This window comes from Anopheles ziemanni, assembly GCF_943734765.1.
Source record: "Anopheles ziemanni chromosome X unlocalized genomic scaffold, idAnoZiCoDA_A2_x.2 X_unloc_58, whole genome shotgun sequence".
In the NCBI taxonomy this organism is placed as follows: Eukaryota; Metazoa; Arthropoda; class Insecta; order Diptera; family Culicidae; genus Anopheles; species Anopheles ziemanni.
This window is the reverse complement of record NW_026689827.1, coordinates 49289-65000: the sequence shown is the minus strand read 5'-3', so window position 1 is coordinate 65000 and position 15712 is coordinate 49289.

Genomic DNA, 15712 nt, shown 5'->3' with positions numbered 1-15712 from the left:
GACCGCCGAAGCAGCGTGGACCAGGGGAGAACTGATCTTTATACTTCACACCACAGTATTGAGTAATGTGCCCTCTTCCACATAGGGCAAGCTGGAATGTTCCATTTTACCCAGGACGGCCGAAGCGGCGTGGACCAGTGGAGGACTACACAATCATGAGGTTTGATATCGACTTGTGTGTTTCAATAGGGTACCGATGGTATGTTTTGAACCGATTTGATTTAGCCATTCTGAAGTCATCACTTGGTTGAAGCGCTGAACTAGGGAGGCATCGTTTACATATATATTGGGTTTCGCATGCTCTACTAGGTTAATGTCATAGGGTTGGCTATCGAGCATGCCCAAGTGATGACTTGATTGTGTGCTTGCTTGAATTCTTCACATTTCATACCATCGGTTAGTTGTCGAATCATTCCTCGATCATAACCTTCGTTCTTGGTTCATGTATGCTCTCTTCCACATAGGGCAAGCTAGAATTAACTATCTTACCCAGGACCGCCGAAGCAGCGTGGACCAGGGGAGAACTATACTTTGTCTTGTATGCCCTCTTCCACATAGGGCAAGCTAGAATTAACTATCTTACCCAGGACCGCCGAAGCAGCGTGGACCAGTGGAGGACTATACTTTGTTCATAACACCACAGTATTGAGTAATGTGCCCTCTTCCACATAGGGCAAGCTAGAATGAACTATCTTACCCAGGACCGCTGAAGCGGCGTGGACCAGTGGAGGACTACACAATCATGAGGTTTGATATCGACTTGTGTGTTTCAATAGGGTACCGATGGTATGTTTTGAACCGATTTGATTTAGCCATTCTGAAGTCATCACTTGGTTGAAGCGCTGAACTAGGGAGGGGCATCGTTTACATATATATTGGTTTTCGCATGCTCTACTAGGTTAATGTCATAGGGTTGGCTATCGAGCATGCCCAAGTGATGACTTGATTGTGTGCTTGCTTGAATTCTTCACATTTCATACCATCGGTTAGTTGTCGAATCATTCCTCGATCATAACCTTCGTTCTTGGTTCATGTATGCTCTCTTCCACATAGGGCAAGCTAGAATTAACTATCTTACCCAGGACCGCCGAAGCAGCGTGGACCAGGGGAGAACTATACTTTGTCTTGTATGCCCTCTTCCACATAGGGCAAGCTAGAATTAACTATCTTACCCAGGACCGCCGAAGCAGCGTGGACCAGTGGAGGACTATACTTTGTTCATAACACCACAGTATTGAGTAATGTGCCCTCTTCCACATAGGGCAAGCTAGAATGAACTATCTTACCCAGGACCGCTGAAGCGGCGTGGACCAGTGGAGGACTACACAATCATGAGGTTTGATATCGACTTGTGTGTTTCAATAGGGTACCGATGGTATGTTTTGAACCGATTTGATTTAGCCATTCTGAAGTCATCACTTGGTTGAAGCGCTGAACTAGGGAGGGGCATCGTTTACATATATATTGGTTTTCGCATGCTCTACTAGGTTAATGTCATAGGGTTGGCTATCGAGCATGCCCAAGTGATGACTTGATTGTGTGCTTGCTTGAATTCTTCACATTTCATACCATCGGTTAGTTGTCGAATCATTCCTCGATCATAACCTTCGTTCTTGGTTCATGTATGCTCTCTTCCACATAGGGCAAGCTAGAATTAACTATCTTACCCAGGACCGCCGAAGCAGCGTGGACCAGGGGAGAACTATACTTTGTCTTGTATGCCCTCTTCCACATAGGGCAAGCTAGAATTAACTATCTTACCCAGGACTGCAAAGCAGCGTGGACCAGTGGAGGACTATACTTTGTTCATTACACCACAGTATTAAGTATGGTGTCCTCTTCCACCATAGGGCAAGCTAGAACTAACTATCTTACCCAGGACCGCCGAAGCAGTGTGGACCAGGGGAGGACTATACTTTATACTTCACACACTAGCCATACTGAAGTCATCACTTGGTTGAAGCGCTGAACTACGGCGGGGTAATCGTTTACAGGTTAATATCATATAGCTGCATGCTCATTAGTAGATAATGGAATATTGTATGGCAATATGAGCATGCCCAAGTGATGACTTTGTTTCAAGCTCAACAGGTAGGGTATTGAGTCATCTTCCACATAGGGCAAGCTAGAATGAACTATCTTACCCAGGACCGCCGGAGCAGCGTGGACCAGTGGAGGACTCTATACTTTATACTTCACACCACAGTATTGAGTACGACTTGCATAAAGCCCCTAATGAGAACCACGAGGGCTCTCTCAATGTAGAACCACGAGGGCTCTAGTACCGATTCTCTCGGTACGGCTTGGTCCGTGTTCCTTTATGCTTGTACTCGCGAAAAGTCTCAACCCGGAGGTCTTGACTTTGTATTGTCATAGTTGGACTACGACGGGGCATCCGACCATTGCTGATCGAACACCCCTGATTCACCATCTTTCGGGTAGGCGGTACGCGTACCTCCGGACGCGGAAGTCTCAACCCGGAGGTCTTGACTTTGATTGTCATAGTTGGACTACGACGGGGCATCCGACCATTGCTGATCGAACACCCCTGATTCACCATCTTTCGGGTAGGCGGTGCGCGCACCTCCGACGCGGAAGTCTCAACCCGGAGGTCTTGACTTTGTATTGTCATAGTTGGACTACGACGGGGTATCCGACTCATCGAATACCCCAGAAGCACACCATCTTTCGGGTAGGCGGTACGCGTACCTCCGGACGCGGAAAGTCTCAACCCGGAGGTCTTGACTTTGGTTGTCATAGTTGGACTATGACGGGGCATCCGACCATTGCTGATCGAACACCCCTGTTACACCATCTTTCGGATAGGCGGTGCGCGACACCACCGACGCGGAAAGTCTCAACCCGGAGGTCTTGACTTTGTATTGTTGGATAGTCCTCTTCCACTATAGGGCAAGCTGGAAATATTCCATTTTACCCAGGACTGCCGAGGCAGCGTGGACCAGGGGAGAACTTCACGGAATCTTCAGGCATCCATGATTGCCATAGTGCGTAAGCCGCCGCTGTGTGCGTCAACTCGTTCCCCGTGAGGAGGAGTCTAGCCGCCGCTAAAAGACGAAGCATTAAGTGTCCTCATTCCACTATAGGGCAAGCTAGAATTAACTATCTTACCCAGGACCGCCGAAGCAGCGTGGACCAGGCGAGGACTACTTTATACTTCACACCACAGTATTGAGTACGACTTGCATAAAGCCCCTAATGAGAACCACGAGGGCTCTCTCAATGTAGAACCACGAGGGCTCTAGTACCGATTCTCTCGGTACGGCTTGGTCCGTGTTCCTTTATGCTTGTACTCGCGGAAAGTCTCAACCCGGAGGTCTTGACTTTGATTGTCATAGTTGGACTACGACGGGGAATCCGACCATTGCTGACCGAACACCCCTGATTCATCATCTTTCGGATAGGAGGTGCGCCCACCTCCGACGCGGAAGTCTCAACCCGGAGGTTCGGACTTAGAGTTTTTCCCATTTAAAAGTTTTTCTCTTAGCCATACTGAAGTCATCACTTGGTGAACGATTGAACTAGGGCGGGTTAATCGTTTATAGGTATCATGTGGTTTGCATGCTCTCTTAGGTTAAGGTCATGTGGTTGGCTATCGAGCATGCCCAAGTGATGACTTTGTTTCACGCTTGCTTGATTTCTTCATGATTCCCTGTTATATAGTGTAATCATTCGAGAACAGGGAATCTTTGGTTTTGCTCAACAGGTATTGGATGTCAACTTGGTATCTAGATCGCATTAAGTCTCAACCCTTAGGTTCGGACTTGTATAGTGACATCTTGTTACGGTCTTGAGTCTCAACCCGCAGGTTCGGACTACTTAGTGTTTGATCGAATATAATATGGCAACTTGTGCCTAAGTCTCAACCCGCAGGTTCGGACTTCTGTTTATTTGGCCAATGTATGTATAAGGCAACTTGTGCCTAAGTCTCAACCCGCAGGTTCGGACTTGTGTATTTGTTCGAAGTCATGTATAAGGCAACGTGTGCCTAAGTCTCAACCCGCAGGTTCGGACTTGTGTATTTGTTCGAAGTCATGTATAAGGCAACTTGTGCCTAAGTCTCAACCCGCAGGTTCGGACTTGTGTATTTGTTCGAAGTCATGTATAAGGCAACTTGTGCCTAAGTCTCAACCCGCAGGTTCGGACTTGTGTATTTGTTCGAAGTCATGTATAAGGCAACGTGTGCCTAAGTCTCAACCCGCAGGTTCGGACTTGTTAGTGTTACGTCAATTATCATATGGCAACTTGTGCCGAAGTCTCAACCCGCAGGTTCGGACTTCTATAGTGTTTCGTCAATTATCATATGGCAACTTGTGCCGAAGTCTCAACCCGCAGGTTCGGACTTCTGGAAGGATCACTTGGCCACTAATGATCCTTCCGCAGGTTCACCTACGGAAACCTTGTTACGACTTTTACTTCCTCTAAATCATCAAGTTCGGTCAACTTCGATAAAGCAGACGCGGTTCACGAGGATCCAGCGAACGATCATCTCCAAAGACCTCACTAAATAATCCATCGGTAGTAGCGACGGGCGGTGTGTACAAAGGGCAGGGACGTATTCAACGCTGGCTGATGACCAGCACTTACTAGAAGTTCCGAGTTCATATGGACCATTGCAATCCATAATCCCTACTAAGTGAGTATTTGAGTGATTTCCCGTTCCTCTCGGAATAGGAGACACGCTGCTACCCACATTGTAGCACGCGTGTAGCCCAGAACATCTAAGGGCATCACGGACCTGTTATCGCTCGATCTCATTTTGCTAAACACAAATTGTCCTGCTAAGCAGCGTACCGTAAGTGCACTTGCGCACACGAACAGCGAAGGTGTCAGGTCATACTCCACCGAAAGGTCCTAACCCGTTCCAATCGGCATCGACGCATTAACGCTGACTGCGTTCTAGTTAGCATATGTGAGTCACGTTCGTTATCGGAATTAACCAGACAAATCAATCCACGAACTAAGAACGGCCATGCACCACTACCCTTAAATTTGAGAAAGAGCTATTAATCTGTCTCACCTCCATAAGTTCGGACCTGGTAAGTTTTCCCGTGTTGAGTCAAATTGAACCGCAAGCTCCATTTCATTTTTTTTTCATCAGGGTTCAGAACTGTATTTCTCTTAAAATTCTAAAAATTATATCACAGTTTACAGAAAGACAATTCCTACTCCCTACTCTCGCCCTTGAAGGTGCCCCACATGGCATGCACCTACACGGTAGAGCCGTGTGGGGCGGGCGTCTGGCTGTCGAGCCACTATCTATCTATTAGGCGTAGGCCTACTGGGACTCGTCCCCTGGTAATCATCTGCGCCGTTGGCGCGCACTTGCGCGGCTCTCCTGCCGCTCTGCTCGTCGCTCTGCTCGTCTCGTCTGCCGTTGTCGAGCGTTCCTTCGCTCTCGTCGAGCCTCCTGCAATGACAGTTGTGCCTGTTGTAAGGTTGCCGCCGTTGCTGCCCGGTTCTCTGGTGCCGCATCGTGATGTCGGAGGCTGGCCACACGGACGGCCATAGTAGCCTCGAATACCCTCGTCGGCATCCGGTCACGACGAAGCTCCAGGCGCCTGATGTTATCCTGAAGCTGGCGAGCCACCCGCCTGAATTCCACGCGCGTCACCTCGTCCATGGCCAGTATACGATCCCTCAGCGTTGGGTCGAGGCCGAATCGGCCCTCTCGCCGCCGCTGCTGTCGTGCTGCCTGCTCCGCCGCTCGCCGCCTCTCTCGATGAACCGCTCGTCGAGCCTCCACGCCGCTTTCGATTCTCCAAACTCGCTGCAGCTCGCGGGTGACACTGACCGCCGCCTCTTCCACACGCTCCCAGGCGTCAGGATCGTGCAGCATGTGGTCGAGGAGCGTGTCAGCCGTCACCGGCTGAAGACCGTGTCCCGTGAGGAGCCGTTCACGCACTTCCGCGAACCGCGGGCATTGAAACAGCACGTGCTCTGGTGTTTCGTCGACTCCCGGACAGGCTGAGCAACACGGGGACCGGGTGAACTTCCTGGAATGCAGGTACTCCCTGAAGAAGCCGTGTCCTGTCAGCACCTGCGACAGGTGGAAGCCCACCCGTCCGTGCTTCCGGTTGACCCATCTGTCCACGTCCGGGAGGACTCTGTGGCTCCATCTGATGAATCGGCTTGACGCCACGCCGTCCTGCGCCAACTCATCCCAGCTCTCCTGCCAGTTGCGCATTGTCGCCGCCCTCTCCTCCTTGCGGATCTCTGCTGGGGTGCCGCCGGACTGCTGCTTTCGCTCGTGGCAGCGGTGATCCTCCTTAATAAGCTCGACTATAGGTGGTATACCAGCAACCAGCGTAGCCACGTCGTACTTTACGGTCCGGAAGGTGCTCGCGACCATCTTGGCTGCCCGACTCTGCACCCGGTTCAGCAGACGTCTGTTGCTCTGTATACGCGTAGCCTCCCACCAGACCGGGGCCGCGTATCGTAAGATGGACGTCGACACATTAGCGAGGGTCCGACGTCGCACACTGGAAGGGCCGCCATGATTTTTGAGCAGGTGACACAGTGCTCGGTTTATCCTGTTGGCCTTTTCCGTTACCGCCTTCACGTGAAAATTCCAGGATAAGTGATCCTCCACCTGGACACCGAGGTACCTTATATGACGCTTAGAGCGAAGCGTGGAGCCCCCGACACGCACTGGCACCCTCGGATGGCCCTGCCGCAAGCAGCTCACCATCACCATCTCTGTTTTCTCCAAGGCTAGGGACAGCTGGTGGTCCGCCATCCACCGCCGTACTGTGTTAATCGCCCGGGTCGCCAGCGTCGAAGATTCTCTCGGGGTCCGGCCTGGTACCAGCAAGACGATATCATCCGCGAATCCAACTATCTCCGCTCCCGGTGGTAGCTCCAATCCGAGGACTCCGTCGTACATGGCGTTCCAAAGGGTGGGCCCCAAGATGGAGCCCTGTGGAACGCCGGCGGTGACGGGCCTCGAAACATGTCCGGTGTTGGTGGAGTAGTGGAGCACTCGGTCACGAAAATAGCTCCCGATGATGTCCAGCAGCGCCTGGGGAACGCCTTTGGCCTCCAGGGCCCTCCCTATGTTGGTCCATCCTGCCGAGTTGAAGGCGTTTTTGACATCTAGTGCAACCACCATGCAGCACCTGCGGTCGCGTTGGTTGGTGCGCTTAAACGCCATCGCTCGTTGTCCCGCCTTCACCACCTCCTGGATCGCCTCCACCGTCGATCTCCCCTTACGGAAACCGTACTGGCGGGGAGAGAGGCGAGGACCACCTGGCAGTGGGGCCTCCAGGTGATCGTTGAGACGATCCAGGACTATGCGCTCGAACACTTTACCGACAGTGTCGAGCATGCATAGGGGCCGAAAAGATGACGCCTGGCCCGGTGGTTTCCCTGGCTTAGGCAGCAACACCAATCGCTGCGCTTTCCACGCCACCGGGAAGTCTCCGCTGTCCAGCAGCTGCTGGTAAATGCGCCGGAAAGTAGCGGGAGACTCTCGGATTGCCGCCGTGACTGCACCATTGGGGACGCCATCTGGTCCGGGGGCCTTTCGGGGGTTCAGCCTGGCCGCGATCGCTAGGAGTTCCTCGTCGGTGATTGGGCGCAGTGGCGGTTCCTCAACGCCCGGCCCTGGTGACTCCGGCCACTCCATGGGGGGGTGCGTGGGAAATAGCTCGTCGACTATGCCTCCCAGTACCTCGGCGTCGCGTTCCTGGGGCAGGCGGGCGCCCTTCACCCACGCCGTCACTATCCGGTACGCGTCCCCCCAAGGGTTGTCCTCTATACTATCAGCGAGCTCCTCGTTGCAGCGCCTCTTGCTGGCACTGATCGCCTTCCGGAGACGCTTCTTGGTGGCACGGAGGGTCGCCGCGCGCAGCAAACGAAGCGTTGGATCCCGCGTGCGTCGGAGAATCGCCTTGGCTCGCCGGCAGCTCTCGCGTAGCTCGGCGATTTCCTCCGTCCACCAAAAGACGTGAGTGCGGTTCCTGGAGTTCATCCGAGGCATCACCTCATCGCACGCGCGCTGCAGCGTGGAGACGAGGGTGGCCGGATCCTGCGCAACCTCGTTGAAGTTCAGCAAGCGGAGCGCCTCCGTGAACAGCTCGGCTGAAAACACCGACGTGTCCCATCGTCGACTCGGCCTCGGGGGTGGTTGGTCTGCTCTAACCGAACGGCGCGTTGGTGCTGCGGGGATGCCCACGGTGTAGAACAGCGGCTGATGGTCGCTCGCTGTGTAATCCTGCAGGACGACCCAGTCCTCCCCGCCCGCGATGCTCCTGGACGCCAGACTGATATCATTCACCACCGGGGGGGCAACGGCACTCCCCGTGAAGGTCGGTGTCCGTCCGCGGTTCAGCACCCGTAATGATAACAGCTCCGCAAGGGCGATGATTTCGTGTCCCCGGTTGTTGGTGGATTGGCGGCCCCACTCGACCGCGGCCGCGTTGAAATCGCCGGCCAGGACCACCCGCTGCCGTCCATGTGCTGCTATCTGCACCGCCTCCATTAGTACTCTGAACCGGGGGAGATCCCAGGATGGTGGGGCGTAACAGCTAATAAAGGTGATGCCGTTCACCTCCACCGCCACCATCCCTTCCGCGACGCTCACCACTCGCTGGATCGGGAATCTCCCCAGTGCGACGACCGCTGTTCTTGTTGCGGGATCAAAGACCCAGTTGCCGTTGTTCGCTGGAACGCGGTGATAGTCGGACAAAAGTGCCACGTCCGCACCACGTTCGCGGGCCAACTGGGTCAGTAGATCCTGGGCCATCGCACTCCGTCTTAAATTCTGCTGCAGTACTACGTTGAATTCTGACGGCGGTTCATGCACTTTTCTGTGCCGGTAGCATGCGGTCCTCCGCACACCAGGCACTTCACTGGATTGCTGCAGCCTGCAGCCTTGTGGCCCTGCCCACCGCACCGACGGCACAGTGCGGAACGGTCTGGACCGGGGCAGGAGCGCGCAATGTGCCCGCGAAGCAGGCAGCGGTGGCAGCGCATCTCTTCAACTGGCCTGGCTGGGGCGAAGTCAACCCAGCAGCTACTGTATCCAAAGACCAGGCGGTTTCCTACCAGCGCGTTGGCAATCCGCCTTGGCAGCCTGACGAACGCCCGCTGATCGCCCTGGTAAAATCGCCGGAGGGTGACACATTCCGCGCTGACCTTCTCGCCGAACTGTTTTGAGATGGCCCTCGCGACATCCTCGCGCTCGGCCAACATGTCTACTCCTTTGAACGTTACCACGGCCGTGTCGAGCCGAAGATGGACCTCGCTGCCCTCTGGTGCTGCTGCTCGTACCCGCTCGAACACCGCCTGGGCGTCCGCCTTCCTCTTGAGGGTCATGGTCAGGTTATTGGCTGCAGTGCGCTCTCCGCGCTGGACCTTATCCGCGACATCTTCTAGAGCTCGGACCTTGACGAACACGTCCCGGTAGCTAACCCCCGCTGGCGGGCAGACTGTGATGACGTCCGGTCTTCCTTTGGTCATCGCTGGCCTCGGGGGTCGACAATCGCCCTGCGGGCGTGTGACTGGAACTGCTCCTGCTTGCGGCCTAGTCGTTCCATTTCCCACTACCGTCTCGGCGAACGAACGCCTGTCGCTGGGAATCTCGGTCCTCTTGCCCATGTTGGCCTTGGGATTCTCCTTGTTGACCCGAGACTCCTCTCGCTGCTTATTGTAGATCGGGCGACCTTTCTTGTCTACTGTCCGGAAGCCCTCGTCCTGCTGCTGCTGCTGCCTTTGCTGCTGTTGCTGCCCCCCCTGCCGCTGCGACTGCTGCTGCTTCTGCCCCTGCTGCCGCTGTGACTGCTGCTGTGGCTTCGAATGCTGCTGCTGCTGTGCTCGCGGTGGCAGTGACACTGTCTCTTTGACCTCATTCCTGATGCTGCTGCTCAGTTGTTTGGGCTTTGGTTTTTCTCCCATGGCCTCGCGAACCATTTCCCTAATGTTCTTTCGACCCTCTTCCACCAGTTGGGCCTGCTGGATGGCTTGGGCGGCTTGGGCTTCCAGGAGCCTCTCTACCTTGGCCATTAACTCTGCTACCTGGGCTTGCAGTGCCGCGTTTTGCGCCGTCAGGGCCTTGATGGTTTCGGCCATTGCGGCCATTCCAGCGCTCTGCGTGTTATTCTCCGAGGGGTCTTTCCCTCCCGATGCCTCTTGGAGCTGCGGGACCTGCTGCTCCTGAACCAAAGAATTGGTTGCTGCGGGCGTCGATACCGTCGAGCAGTTTTCCGCTACCGGGGAAGCCACAGGAGTTGCGCTTGACTTCGCCGATGTTTCTAGCTCCTTCTCCACGTCTCCGATGAACATTATTAGGTTTTCCTCGAACGGAAGCCTGCTGCTCGAGGAGCGCGCGCGCGGCCGCGGCGTCCGTTGCGGCGGCGGCGTCCGTTCCACCCTTTTCGTCCTAGTTGTTGCGCATGCAGCTTCCACTTCGGCCGCCTCGGCATTCTCTACCGCCGAGCTGCGGCCCGTGGCTGGGCCAGCTCGCAGTGTCTTTTTCGGTGTCTTGTCAAGCATGGTGATGAGTAGATGGGGGCGGGGGGACTTAGATGGAATGATCGACCCCTACCCCGCTAGACTTCCTACCATTGTCGAAACTCTCTCCGTTGTGACGCTTGCAGTTAGCCAATGCCGGCAGTGTTGATGAGATGCAATCGCTAACCCGCTCACCTAAATCCGGTCGCCTGATGAGATGCAATCGCTAACGCTCACCTATATCCGGTCGCCTGATGATATGCAATAACTAATCTCCTCAATCCGGACGCCTGATGAGATGTAATCTGCAACGCTCAGCCAAGTAAATCCTCTACCCCGCTCGTTCGAATCCGGTCGCCTGGTGAGATGCAATCCGCAACCCCTTTCCACTTGACCGGGCGCTATGGTTTCCCGGGACACTCCTGATGTGGCACCTACAGTTAGGCAATGCCGCTCTCCCGTCGCCTGATGAGCTGCAATCGCCTACCCGCTCACCTAAATCCGGTCGCCTGATGAGATGCAATCGCTAACCCGCTCTCCTGAATCCGGACGCCTGATGGGATGCAATCTGCAACGCTCGGCCAGATGAATCCGCTACCCCGCTCGTCCAAATCCGATCGCCTGATCGGCTGCAATCCGCAACTCCTTTTCCACTTGACCGGGCGCTATGGTTTCCCGGGACACTCCTGATGTGGCGCCTACAATTAGGCAATGCCGCTCTCCGGTCGCCTGATGAGATGCAATCGCGAGCCCGCTCACCTAAATCCGGTCGCCTGATGTGATGCAATCGCTAACCCGCTCTCCTGGATCCTGACGCCTGATGAGATGCAATCTGCAACGCTCGGCCGCTTGACTCCCGTCCCGCGGGGTTTCCGCCACTCAACGCTAGGGGCGCTTTTCGGTGGCTGACTCTTAGCGGAGACACCTTCCTGAAACGGTCCAACCGGTTCGCCCGATTCACTCACACACACACATTCGCAGTCGACCGTTGGCTCTTGGCCAGCTGATTTCCTGGCCTGCCTCACGCTTTGCACGGCCCTGGTCACTCGCTCTCTCCCCTTATTCTCTTGTTGCTGAACACTATGGTCTCTCTCCCCTCTTCCCTCCTTCTTCACCCGACAACTATCATTCAAGTGTTGCACACACGCACGCACAATCTACTTTTGGAAGTCTAGACACACTCCTTTCTCTCTCCCCTCTTCCCTCCTTCTTCACCCGACAACTATCATTCAAGTGTTGTACACACGCACTTGTGGGTTCACATAAACGTTCTACTTTTGGCTCAGGGCCAAACCAACCTTTTCGTTCTCTTGTCGCCGAACACTCCTTTCTCTCTCCCCTCTTCCCTCCTTCTTCACCCGACAACTATCATTCAAGCGTTGTACACACGCACGCACAATCTACTTTTGGAAGTCTAGACACGGAAAAGTGTTGCACACACGCACGTGCCCGCTCGCACGCACATTCTACTTCTAGCACACGGCTGAACCAAACCAACCTTTTCGTTCTCTTGTCGCCTCACACTCCTTTCTCTCTCCCCTCTTCCCTCCTTCTTCACCCGACAACTATCATTTAAGTGTTGTACACACGCACGTACAATCTACTTTTGGAAGTCTAGACACTTTTCGTTCTCTTGTCGCCGAACACTCCTTTCTCTCCCCTCTTCCCTCCTTCTTCACCCGACAACTATCATTCAAGTGTTGTACACACGCACTTGTGGGTTCACATAAGCGTTCTACTTTTGGCTCAGGGCCAAACCAACCTTTTCGTTCTCTTGTCGCCTCACACTCCTTTCTCTCTCCCCTCTTCCCTCCTTCTTCACCCGACAACTATCATTCAAGCGTTGTACACACGCACGCACAGTCTACTTTTGGAAGTCTAGACACATTCCTTTCTCTCTCCCCTCTTCCTTCCTTCTTCACCCGACAACTATCATTCAGGCGTTGTACACACGCACGCACAATCTACTTTTGGAAGTCTAGACACGAAAAAGTGTTGCACACACGCACGTGCCCGCTCGCATGCACATTCTACTTTTAGCACACGGCCGAACCAGACCAAACTTTCCGTTCTCTTGTCGCCTCACACTCCTTTCTCTCTCCCCTCTTCCCTCCTTCTTCACCCGACAACTGTCATTTAAGTGTTGTACACACGCGCGTACAATCTACTTTTGGAAGTCTAGACACTTTTCGTTCTCTTGTCGCCGAACACTCCTTTCTCTCCCCTCTTCCCTCCTTCTTCACCCGACAACTATCATTCAAGTGTTGTACACACGCACTTGTGGGTTCACATAAACGTTCTACTTTTGGCTCAGGGCCAAACCAACCTTTTCGTTCTCTTGTCGCCTCACACTCCTTTCTCTCTCCCCTCTTCCCTCCTTCTTCACCCGACAACTATCATTCAAGCGTTGTACACACGCACGCACAGTCTACTTTTGGAAGTCTAGACACGAAAAAGTGTTGCACATTCAAGCGTTGCACACACGCACGCACAATCTACTTTTGGAAGTCTAGACACGAAAAAGTGTTGCACACACGCACGTGCCCGCTCGCACGCACATTCCACTTTTAGCACACGGCTCAGCCGAACCAAACCATACTTTCCGTTCTCTCTCTCTCTGAACGTTTCGCGTTTTTCTCCCTCTCTTCGGGCCGAAGCCGCGGAGCGAACTCGCTCACTCTCACTTTTCAGGCGTTGAAGTTGCCACTCTTCATTGCCTTACTCTCTTTTCTCTCTCTGCCGTTTTACGCTTTGGAACTTCTCTCGAAAATTACTCAATTACTCACAATAACTCTCCGTTAGCGGAGCTCGACCTGAACACGTCCGTTCACCACGAGCGCTCGATTGCAACTGCAAGCTCCATTTCATTGTGGTGCCCTTCCGTCAATTCCTTTAAGTTTCAACTTTGCAACCATACTTCCCCCGGAACCTGACTTTGGTTTCCCGGAAGCTACTGAGAGCACCTGGTTGTAGCGTCTCCCAATTGCTAGTTGGCATCGTTTACGGTTAGAACTAGGGCGGTATCTAATCGCCTTCGATCCTCTAACTTTCGTTCTTGATTAAAGAAAGCATCCTTGACAAATGCCTTCGCTTTAGTTAGTCTTACGACGGTCTACGAATTTCACCTCTCGCGCCGTAATACTAGTGTCCCCAACTACTTCTGTTAATCATTACCTCCGGTCTGAGTACAAACCAATGAAAGATTAGACCAAGGTCGTATTCCATTATTCCATGCAAGATTATTCTAGGGCGTTTGGGCACCCTGCTTTAAGCACTCTAATTTGTTCAAGGTAAACGTGAGCGGTCGAGCTCTATGTTACACTTGCACCCGTTGAAGGGCACACCATGACACAGACTTGGTGCCCTACCACACCATTGAGTCGCAACCAGATTCCGACTTGGCCCACCGACCACGGGTTGACCGGGTCGGCGGAGCCGGACTGTGTTGGACAAGTATCAACTTCGAACGTTTTAACCGCAACAATTTTAATATACGCTAGTGGAGCTGGAATTACCGCGGCTGCTGGCACCAGACTTGCCCTCCACTTGATCCTCGTAGAAGGATTTATGCTCTACTCATTCCAATTATGAAACATCATTAAAGAGTTTCATATTGTTATTTCTCGTCACTACCTCCCCGTCCCGGGATTGGGTAATTTACGCGCCTGCTGCCTTCCTTGGATGTGGTAGCCATTTCTCAGGCTCCCTCTCCGGAATCGAACCCTGATTCCCCGTTACCCGTTGCAACCATGGTAGTCCTCTATACTACCATCCATAGTTGATAGGGCAGATATTTGCGAGATCTGTCGTCGGTGCGAGACCATACGATCAGCATCATTATCCAGACTTCAACTCAATGACACGGAGAACCCGCGATTGGTTTGACTAATAAGTGCACCAGTTCCCGCGAGGGTCCTGGCATGTTGCATGTATTAGCTCTAGATTTTCCACAGTTATCCAAGTAACTAGGTTGATGATCTCGTAAATTATAGCTGTTATACTGAGCCTTATGCGGTTTCACATTAAATCTGTTTGTACTTAGACATGCATGGCTTAACCTTTGAGACGAGCGTATATTACTGGTAGGATCAACCAGAATTCCGACTTTGCGTTCGAATGTTCATTGTCCCATTGCACCCGGAGGAGCAAACACCACGTTCTATATGTTGTCAAGTCCGGTAGCACACGGGAGGCGAGCCCCCGTGCGAACCTCATTGCCCTCGTATCACACACACCCGATGCACCGGACAGGCACTTGAGCGGCATTCGACTCCGCTAAGCGCACGTGCGCCCGATTGTGCATGCGCTGACGGGGCCTTCATACCCCTACCACAGCGACCTTATGCCAAACTTCCATGAATACTTAGGTGAGCTGACAAGGGCCTTCATTTCCCTACCATCAACTAAAGGACACGCTAGGCGCGTCCGATCATTGCAACTGCGGGGCTTTCATACCCCAATCACCACAGTACGCAATTCACCAGAGTTTAATCACAACCCCCCCGGACATGGCACACTATTAACTTGCAACAAAACTTAGTGTGTGCCGGGCACATCGGTTCCACAAAATCATTCCCGATGTACCCCAATTGGGGTTGTGAACGCATCCATGGTCCTCTGACACACCCAACCAAGCGTGGATACTACATACCTCAAACACCCAGTACACTAACAGACAAATCAATATATGGTTGCTTTCCCCCAGACATTTGCCAATCACTTGGCACCCGGACGGGAACTCGCTCCTGATTGCGCCAATGCCACCCATTTGCCAAGAGCGAGTTCTGTATGTAGATTTCATTTGGAAAGACAACCGTGTACTGGATATTCTATCCGACGATTACAGATGACGAGTACGAGACTCGACTACACTCACGGATAATACATTTTGGGTCGAGATTGCTTTCGGGGTTTTCGATTGGTCTTGCGCTTGTAAACGTATAACTTTGACTTGTGGTAACTTCGGTATGTTAGTCGATCACGTGGATGTGAACTGGTTAGGGTGAGCAATCTGTTCACTTGCACTCTGGGTAGGAATAGGTGAGCGCTATAGGTTAAGATCATTGTATGGTTCCATCGTGATGACTTTCGCTAGATAGTAGGATGTTTGGATAGTTATAACGTTTTTGGCCATTTGTTCATAGTGTTCGGTTCATTGAGGAATTCGATTGGTCTTTGCTTCACACACGTGGTCGATCACTTGGATGTGAACTAGGGTGAGAATAAGGTGTTCACTAGTGCT